The sequence below is a fragment of the Lipotes vexillifer genome, unplaced genomic scaffold (genome assembly GCF_000442215.2).
Source record: "Lipotes vexillifer unplaced genomic scaffold, Lipotes_vexillifer_v1.1 scaffold990, whole genome shotgun sequence".
In the NCBI taxonomy this organism is placed as follows: domain Eukaryota; kingdom Metazoa; phylum Chordata; class Mammalia; order Artiodactyla; family Lipotidae; genus Lipotes; species Lipotes vexillifer.
Window position 1 is genome coordinate 331,369 of NW_006773201.1, and position 9,173 is coordinate 340,541.

The window sequence follows — 9,173 nt, forward strand, 5'->3', positions numbered from 1 at the left end:
GTATCCTGCTACTTTACCAAATTCATTGATCAGCTCTAGTAGTTTTCTGATAGCATCTTTAGGATTCTCTATGTATAGTATCATGTCACCTGCAAACAGTGACAGCTTTACTTCTTCTTTTCCGATTTAGATTTCTTTTATTTCTTTTTCTTCTCTGATTGCTGTGGCTAAAACTTCCAAACCCATGTTGAATAATAGTGGTAAGAGTGGGCGACCTTGTCTTGTTGCTGATCTTAGTGGAAATGGTTACAGTTTTTCACCATTGAGGATGATGTTGGCTGTGGGTTTGTCATATATGGCCTTTATTATGTTGAGGAAAGTTCTCTCTATGCCTACTTTCTGGAGGGTTTTTATCATAAATCGGTGTTGAATTTTGTCAAAAGCTTTCTCTGCATCTACTGAGATGATCGTATGGTTTTTCTCCTTCAGTTTGTTAATATGGTTTATCACATTGATTGATTTGCGTATATTGAAGAATCCTTGCATTCCAGGGATTATCCCCACTTGATCATGGTGTATGATCCTTTTAATGTGCTGTTGGATTCTGTTTGGTAGTATTTTGTTGAGGATTTTTTTTTTTTTTTTTTTTTTAATGGGTGTTGAATTTTGTCAAAAGCTTTCTCTGCATCTATTGAGATGATCATATGGTTTTTCTCCTTCAATTTGTTAATATGGTTAATCACATTGATAGATTTGCGTATATTGAAGAATCCTTGCATTCCTGGAATAAACCCCACTTGATCATGGTGTATGATCCTTTTAATGTGCTGTTGGATTCTGTTTGCTAGTATTTTGTTGAGGATTTTTGCATCTATGTTCATCAGTGATATTGGCCTGTAGTTTTCTTTCTTTGTGACATCCTTGTCTGGTTTTGGCATCAGAGTGATGGTGGCCTCGTAGAATGAGTTTGGGAGTGTACCTCCCTCTGCTATATTTTGGAAGAGTTTGAGAAGGACAGGTGTTAGCTCTTCTCTAAATGTTTGATAGAATTCACCTGTGAAGCCATCTGGTCCTGGGCTTTTGTTTGTTGGAAGATTTTTAATCACAGTTTCAATTTCAGTGCTTGTGATTGGTCTGTTCATATTTTCTTTTTCTCCCTGGTTCAATCTCGGAGCATTGTGCATTTCTAAGAATTTGTCCATTTCTTCCAGGTTGTCCATTTTATTGGCATATAGCTGCTTGTACTAATCTCTCATGATCCTTTGTATTTCTGCAGTGTCAGTTGTTACTTCTCCTTTTTCATTTCTAATTCTGTTGATTTGCGTCTTCTCCTTTTTTTTCTTGATAAGTGTGGCTAGTGGTTTATCAATTTTGTTTATCTTGTCAAAGAACCAGCTTTTAGTTTTATTGATCTTTGCTATCATTTCCTTCATTTCTTTTTCATTTATTTCTGATCTGATCTTTATGGTTTCTTTCCTTCTGCTAACTTTGGGGTTTTTTTGTTCTTCTTTCTCTAATTGCTTTAGGTGTAAGGTTAGGTTGTTTATTTGAGATGTTTTTTGTTTCTTAAGGTAGGCTTGTATAGCTATAAACTTCTCTCTTAGAACTGTTTTTGCTGCATCCCATAGGTTTTGGGTCATTGTGTTTTCATTGTCATTTGTTTCTAGGTATTTTTTTATTTCCTCTTTGATTTCTTCAGTGATCTCTTCGTTGTTAAGTAGTGTGTTGTTTAGCCTCCGTGTGTTTGTTTTCTTACAGATTTTTTCTGGTAATTGATATGTAGTCTCATAGCGTTGTGGTCGGAAAAGATACTTGATATGATTTCAGTTTTGTTAAATTTACGAAGGCTTGATTTGTGACCCAAGATATGATCTATCCTGGAGAATGTTCCATGAGCACTTGAGAAAAATGTGTATTCTGTTGTTTTTGGATGGAATGTCCTATAAATATCAATTAAGTCCATCTGTTTAATGTATCATTTAAAGCTTGTGTTTCCTTATTTATTTTCATTTTGGATGGTCTGTCCATTGGTGAAAGTGGGGTGTTAAAGTCCCCTACTATGAATGTGTTACTGTCGATTTCCCCTTTTATGGCTGTTAGTATTTGCCTTATGTTTTGAGGTGCTCCTATGTTGGGTGCATAAATATTTACAGTTGTTATATCTTCTTCTTGGATTGATCCCTTGATCATTATGTAGTGTCCTTCTTTGTCTCTTGTAATAGTCTTTGTTTTAAAGTCTATTTTGTGTGATATGAGAATTGCTACTCCAGCTTTCTTTTGATTTCCATTTGCGTGGAATATCTTTTTCCATCCCCTCACTTTCAGTCTGTATGTGTCCCTAGGTCTGAAGTGGGTCTCTTGTAGATAGCATATATATGGGTCTTGTTTTTGTATCCATTCAGCCAGTCTGTGTCTTTTTTTTTTTTTTGGTGCAGTATGTGGGCCTCTCACTGTTGTGGCCTCTCCCGTTGCAGAGCACAGGCTCTGGACGCGCAGGCTCAGTGGCCATGGCTCACAGGCCTAGCTGCTCCACGGCATGTGGGATCTTCCTGGACCGGGGCATGAACCCACGTCCCCTGCATCGGCAGGCAGGCTCTCAACCACTGCGCCACAAGGGAAGCCCCAGTCTATGTCTTTTGGTTGGAGCATATAATCCATTTACATTTAATGTAATTATTGATATGTATGTTCTATTACCTTTTTAATTGTTTTGGGTTTATTATTGTAGGTCTTTTCCTTCTCTTGTGTTTCCTGCCTAGAGAAGTTCCTTTAGCATTTGTTGTAAACCTGGTTTGGTGGTCCTGAATTCTCTTAGCTTTTGCTTGTCTGTAAAGCTTTTAATTTCTCCATCAAATCTAAATGAGATCCTTGCTGGGTAGAGTAATCTTGGTTGTAGGTTTTTCTCTTTCATCACTTTAAATGTCCTGCCACTCCATTCTGACTTGCAGAGTTTCTGCTGAAAGATAAGCTGTTAACCTTACGGGGATTCCCTTACGTGTTACTTGTTGTTTTTCCCTTGCTGCTTTTAATATTTTTCTTTGTTTTTAATTTTTGATAGTTTGATTAACATGTGTCTTGGCATGTTTCTCCTTGGATTTATCCTGTAAGGGACTCTCTGTGCTTCCTGGACTTGATTGACTCTTTCCTTTCCCATATTAGGGAAGTTTTCAACTATAATCTCTCCAAATATTTTCTCAGTCCCTTTCTTTTTCTCTTCTTCTCGGACCCCTATAATTTGAATGTTGGTGCGTTTAATGTTGTCCCAGAGGTCTCTGAGACTGTCCTCAATTCTTTTCATTCTTTTTTCTTTATTCTGCTCTGCTGTAGTTATTTCCACTATTTTATTTTCCAGGTCACTTATCCATTCTTCTACCTCAGTTATTTCTGCTATTGATCCCTTGTAGAGAATTTTTAATTTTATTTATTATGTTGTTCATCTCTGTTTGTTTGCTCCTTAGTTCTTCTAGGTCCTTGTTAAATGTTTCTTGTATTTTCTCCATTCTATTTCCAAGATTTTGGATCATGTTTAGTATCATTATTCTGAATTCTTTTTCAGGTAGACTGCTTATTTCCTCTTCATTTGTTAGGTCTGATGGGTTTTTGCCTTGCTCCTTCATCTGCTGTGTGTTTCTCTGCCTTCTCATTTTGCTTAACTTACTGTGTTTGGGGTCTCCTTTTCACAGGCTGCAGGTTCCTATTTTCTGTAGTTTCTGGTGTCTGTCCCCAGTGGCTAAGGTTGGTTCAGTAGGTTGTATAGGCTTCCTGGTGGAGGGGACTAGTGCCTATGTTCTGGATGAGGCTGGATCTTGTCTCTCTGTTGGGCAGGTCCATGTCTGGTGGTGTTTTGGGGTGTCTGTGGCCTTATTATGATTTTAGGCAGCCTCTGTGCTAATGGATGGTGTTGTGTTCCTGTCTTGCTAGTTGTTTGGCATAGGATGTCCTGCACTGTAGCTTGCTGGTCTTTGAGTGGAGCTGGGTCTTGTCATTGAAATGGAGATCTCTGGGAGATTTTCGCCGTTTGATATTATGTGGAACTGGGAGGTGTCTTGTCGACCAGTGTCCTGAACTTGGCTCTCCCACCTCAGTGGCACAGCCCTGACTCCTGGCTGGAGCACCAAGAGCCTGTCCTCCACATGGCTCAGAATAAAAGGGAGAAAAAGAAAGAAGAAGATAAAATAAAATAATGTAAAATAAAATAAAGTTATTAAAATAAAAAGTAAAAACTAATTAAAAAGAAATTTTTTAAAGTAATAATAATTTTAAAAATGGACAGACAGAGCCCTAGGACAAATGGTAAAAGCAAAGCTATATGGACAAAATCACACACAGAAGCATACACATGCACACTCAGAAAAAGAGAAAAAGGGAAAAAAGTATATACATCGTCGCTCCCAAAATCCACCTCCTCAATTTGGGATGATTTGTTGTGTATTCAGGTATTCCACAGATGCAGGGTAAATCAAGTTAATTGTGGAGATTTAATTCGCTGCTCCTGAGGCTCCTGGGAGAGATTTCCCTTTCTCTTCTTTGTTCGCACAGCTCCCGGGGTTCAGCTTTGGATTTGGCCCTGCCTCTGTGTGTAGGTCGCTCGAGAAATGTACTTCACTCAGACAGGACGGGGTTAAAGGAGCAGCTGATTCGGGGGCTCTGGCTCACTCAGGTCGGGGGTTGGGAGGGGTACGGAGTGCGGGGCGAGGCTGCGGCGGCAGAGGCCGGCATGACGTTGCACCAGCCAGAGGCACACCGTGTGTTCTCCCGGGTGTGTTGTCCCTGGATCACGGGACCCTGGCAGTGGCGGGCTGCGCAGGCTCCCGGGAGGGGAGGTGTGAAGAGTGACCTGTGCTCGCACACAGGCTTCTTGGTTGCTTCAGCAGCACCTTAGTGTCTCATGCCTGTCTCTGGGGTCCGCTCTGAAACCCGTGGCTGATGCCCGTCTCTGGAGCTCCTTTAAGTGGCGCTTTTAATCCCCTCTCTTCGCGCACCAGGAAACAAAGAGGCAAGAAAAAGTCTCTTGCCTCTTCAGCAGCTCCAGGCCTTTTCCTGGACTCCCTCCCCGCTAGCTGTGGTGCACTAGCTCCTTCAGGCTGTGTTTACGCAGCCAACCCCAGTCCTCTCCCTGGGATCCGACCTCCTAAGCCCGAGCCTCAGTTCCCAGCCCCGCCTGCCCCGGCGGGTGAGCAAACAGGTCTCTCGGGCTGGTGAGTGCTGGTTGGCACCGCTCCTCTGTGCGGGAATCTCTCTGCTTTGCCCTCTGCACCCCTGTTGCTGTGATCTCCTCCGTGGCTCCGAAGCTTACCCCCTCCGCCACCCGTGGTCTCCGCCCATGAAGGGGCTTCCTAGTGTGTGGAAACCTTTCCTCCTTCACAGCTCCCTCCCACTGGTGCAGGTCCTGTCCCTATTCTTCTTTTTTTTTTTTTTAGAAGATGTTGGAGGTAGGAATGAATGAATGAATTAATTAATTAATTTGTGCTGTGTTGGGTCTTTGTTTCTGTGCGAGGGCTTTCTCTAGTTGTGGCAAGCAGGGGCCACTCTTCATTGCGGTGCGCGGGCCTCGCACTCTCGCGGCCTCTCTTGTTGCGGAGCACAGGCTCCAGACGCGCAGGCTCAGTAGTTGTGGCTCACGGGCCTAGTTGCTCCACGGCATGTGGGATCCTCCCAGACCAGGGCTCGAACCTGTGTTCCCTGCCTCAGCAGGCAGATTCTCAACCACTGCACCACCAGGGAAGCCCCGTCCCTGTTCTTTGTCTCTGTTTTTTCTTTTTTCTTTTGCCCTACCCAGGTATGTGGGGAGTTTCTTGCCTTTTGGGAGGTCTGTGGTCTTCTGCCAGTGTTCCGTAGGTGTTCTGTAGGAGTTGTTCCACATGTAGATGTATTTCTGATGTATTTGTGGGGAGGAAGGTGATCTCCGCGTCTTACTCTTCTGCCATGTTGAAACTCCTCCCCCATCCTAGCAGTTTTTAAAGCTCTTTCTAAGAGTGTTAGAACTATTATATCTCTATACCCTTTAATATTATGGTATGGAGATCAACTGAACTAAATTCAACTGACCAAATTGCGTAGTTACATACAATTCTACCTTGAAATATAGAAATTCCATTTGTGTAAAAATATATTTAAATAAAATATATTTATTTTATATAAAACACTGCAGCTTGAAAAGATTCGTAACCCAGTGGCAGAGCCATGCCCAGGGAGGGTCAGAATTGTTCAGTTCAGGAGGTCTTGGAGGCTTTTATTTTTGTGTGTTGGTTTGTTTTCAACTCCCATTTATTTTTGACTTCTTGGAGAGTTATCTGAAAAACAGAGTGGGAAATGTTAACTGGACAGGTCGGAGGAGTGGGCATGAGAAGGAAATATAGGGTTACCCAGAATGGCAGAAATCTAGGTTCCTCAGAGTGGAAAGAGAGAGGAGACATTCAACAAACAACAAATATTTATTGAGCGCCTATCATATACCAGGCAGTGTTCTAGAGCCCCACCCCCACCCCACCAAAAAGAAAAAAACAAGATAGAGGCAGAAAACACAAATTCTGAGGGAGAAGAAAGGGGCGGTTGAGGAGGAAGGCTGAGAGGACTGAGAAGCCTGCGATCGTGGGGACTCAGCCTTAGGCCTCCTCTTCAGCCTCCTCACCGAAATCCTCCTCCTCTTCTGCAGTGGCATCCTGGTACTGCTGGTACTTGGAGATAAGGTCGTTCATGTTGCTCTCAGCCTCGGTGAACTCCATCTCATCCATGCCCTCACCTGTGTACCAGTGGAGGAAGGCCTTCTGGCGGAATATGGTAGTGAACCCCTCTGAGATGCACTTAAACAGCTCCTGGATGGCCGTGCTGTGGCCAATGAAGGTGAGTGCCCTTATGAGGCCATGGGGTGGGATGTTGCAGACGGCCGTCTTGACGTTGTTGGGGATCGATTCCATGAAGTAGCTGCAGTTCTTGGTCTGCACGTTGAGCATCTGCTCATGCACCTCCTTCATGGACCTCCATCCATGGAAGACAGCAGCCACAGTGAGGTATGGGCCGTGGCGGGGGTCACAGGCAGCCATCATGTTCTTGGCATCTAAGACCTGCTGGGTGAGCTCGGGCACAGGGAGGGCCCGATACTGCTGGCTTTCACGTCTGGTCAGAGGGGCAAAGCCGGGCAGGAAGATGTGGAGCCGTGGGAAGGGCACCATGTTGACTTGCTAGCTTGTGGAGGTCAGCATTGAGCTGGCCAGGGAAGCAGAGGCAGGTGTTGACACCACTCATGGTGGCTGAGACGAGGTGGTTCAGGTCCCTGTAGGTTGGCATGGTCAGCTTGAGGTTGCAGAAACAGATGTCATAAAGGACCTTGTTGTCAATGCAGTAAGTGTCATCAGTGTTCTCCGCTAGCTCATGGACAGAGAGGGTGGCGTTGTAGTGCTCAACCACAGGGTCGGACACTTTGGGTGAGGGCACCACACTGAAGGTGTTCAGGATGTGGTCAGGATATTCTTTACAGGTCTTGCTGATGAGCAAGGTGCCCATTCCAGAGCCCATGCCCCCTCCCAGCGAGTGGGTCAGCTGGAAGCCCTGCCAGCAGTCACAGCTCTCGGCCTCCTTCCGAACCACATCCAGGACCGAGTCAACCAGCTTGGCCCCCTCTGTATAGTGGCCCTTGGCCCAGTTGTTGCTTGCCTCCAACTGACTAAAAACACAGTTGTCTGGTCTGAAGATCTGACCTAAAGGACCTGAGCTAACAGAGTCCATGGTCCCTGGTTCTAGATCCACCAAGACAGCACGAGGAACAAATTTGCCACCTGTGGCTTCACTGTGGTACACGGAGATGCAGTCCAGTTGCAGGTTGCTAGCCCCATGATAGGTGCTGGTGGGGTCGATGCCTTGTTCATCACTGATCACCTTCCAGAACTTGGCACCGATTTGACTGCCACACTGACCGGCCTGGATGTGCACAATTTCCCTCACTGTTAAAATTTACTATAATCTTGCTCACTTCAAAGTGTGTACGGGGCAAGAAAATAGTACGTAATTAGTTTTTCTCTGCTGCTGGTCGCAGGCTGGAAGGATGGGATGGGCCCCGGAGGCTGGGACAGTGAGGTCCTAATGTGGCGGCAGGAAGGTTCTGAGAGAGCTTGGAGGCTTTTGCATAAAGGCTATGATCTTATTGATAATTTTGCCCATGTCATAACCTAAGAGGCTTAATATAGGGCTTTTTTAATTTTTAGGAAACACAAAGATAAACTTTATGTCTCACTGCAAAGATAATTTGTTTGGCAGCAATATTGATTACCACTTAACTGAGAAACTAGGTTTGTTCCAAAAGGATTTCATAACACAAGCTTGGGAATGTTCCCCCCTCCCCCCTCCTTTTTTGTATGAAGAAAGAGAAAAAAGTCATTCTCAAAGTCACTTCAAATGTAAGTTACCAGTTTAAAAATGATCAAGGAAAGAAGAAAACATGTTGAAGAGCACTCTGACTGTCTTGAATCACATTTCTAAGGGCATGACACCAGTGACATGATTGCTTACTTTTCGTGTTATTAGACTACGATGGGAAATAACCACTGAATTCTGACTGAGATAAGCCATCAAAAAGTTAAGTGTTTCCCATATCAAACTGTCAACTAAAGCATCTTATTTATCTCCTGCTTCTTCCTTTGGGAGACCAAATGTAGGTGAATGAGAGTGTGACACTGGAAGAGACTTGACCTGGTCTAACCTTTCAAGGCTGAGCAGTTTCACTTTTTCTGCTAATTACAAGACACCTTCAAATAATTTTTGCATCTTTTTTCCAGATTTATTGAGATACAATTGACATATAATATTGTGTAAGTTTAGGGTGTACAACATAATGATTTGATATATGTATACATTGTGAAATGTTTCCCACTATCAGATTAGTTAACCCATCCATCAACTCACATAATTACAATTTTTTGTGTGTGTAGTCAGAGTGTTCAAGATCTACTCTCAGGAACTTTCAAGTATTTAATACAGTATCGTTAACTACAGTCATCATGCTGTAACTTACATCCCCAGGATGTATTTGTCTTATAACTAGACGTTTGTGCACTTTGTCTTCACTCATTCTCAGCCCGCACCCCCAGCTCCAGAAACCACCATCTATTCTGTTTCTATAATTTTTTTTTAAGATTCCACGTATAAGTTAGATCATATGATATTTGTCTTTCTCTGTCACTTATTTCACTTATTTCACAAATAATATCCCAAATTTGCTTCTATCATTCATTTTTTTT

General features: G+C 43.4%; 1 pseudogene; it reads right to left on the reverse strand.

The window, feature by feature from the left end:
• Positions 1-6,545: 6,545 nt before the first annotated feature.
• Positions 6,546-7,875, reverse strand: LOC103069132 (tubulin beta chain pseudogene; annotated as a pseudogene).
• Between the last annotated feature and the right edge of the window lie 1,298 nt (positions 7,876-9,173).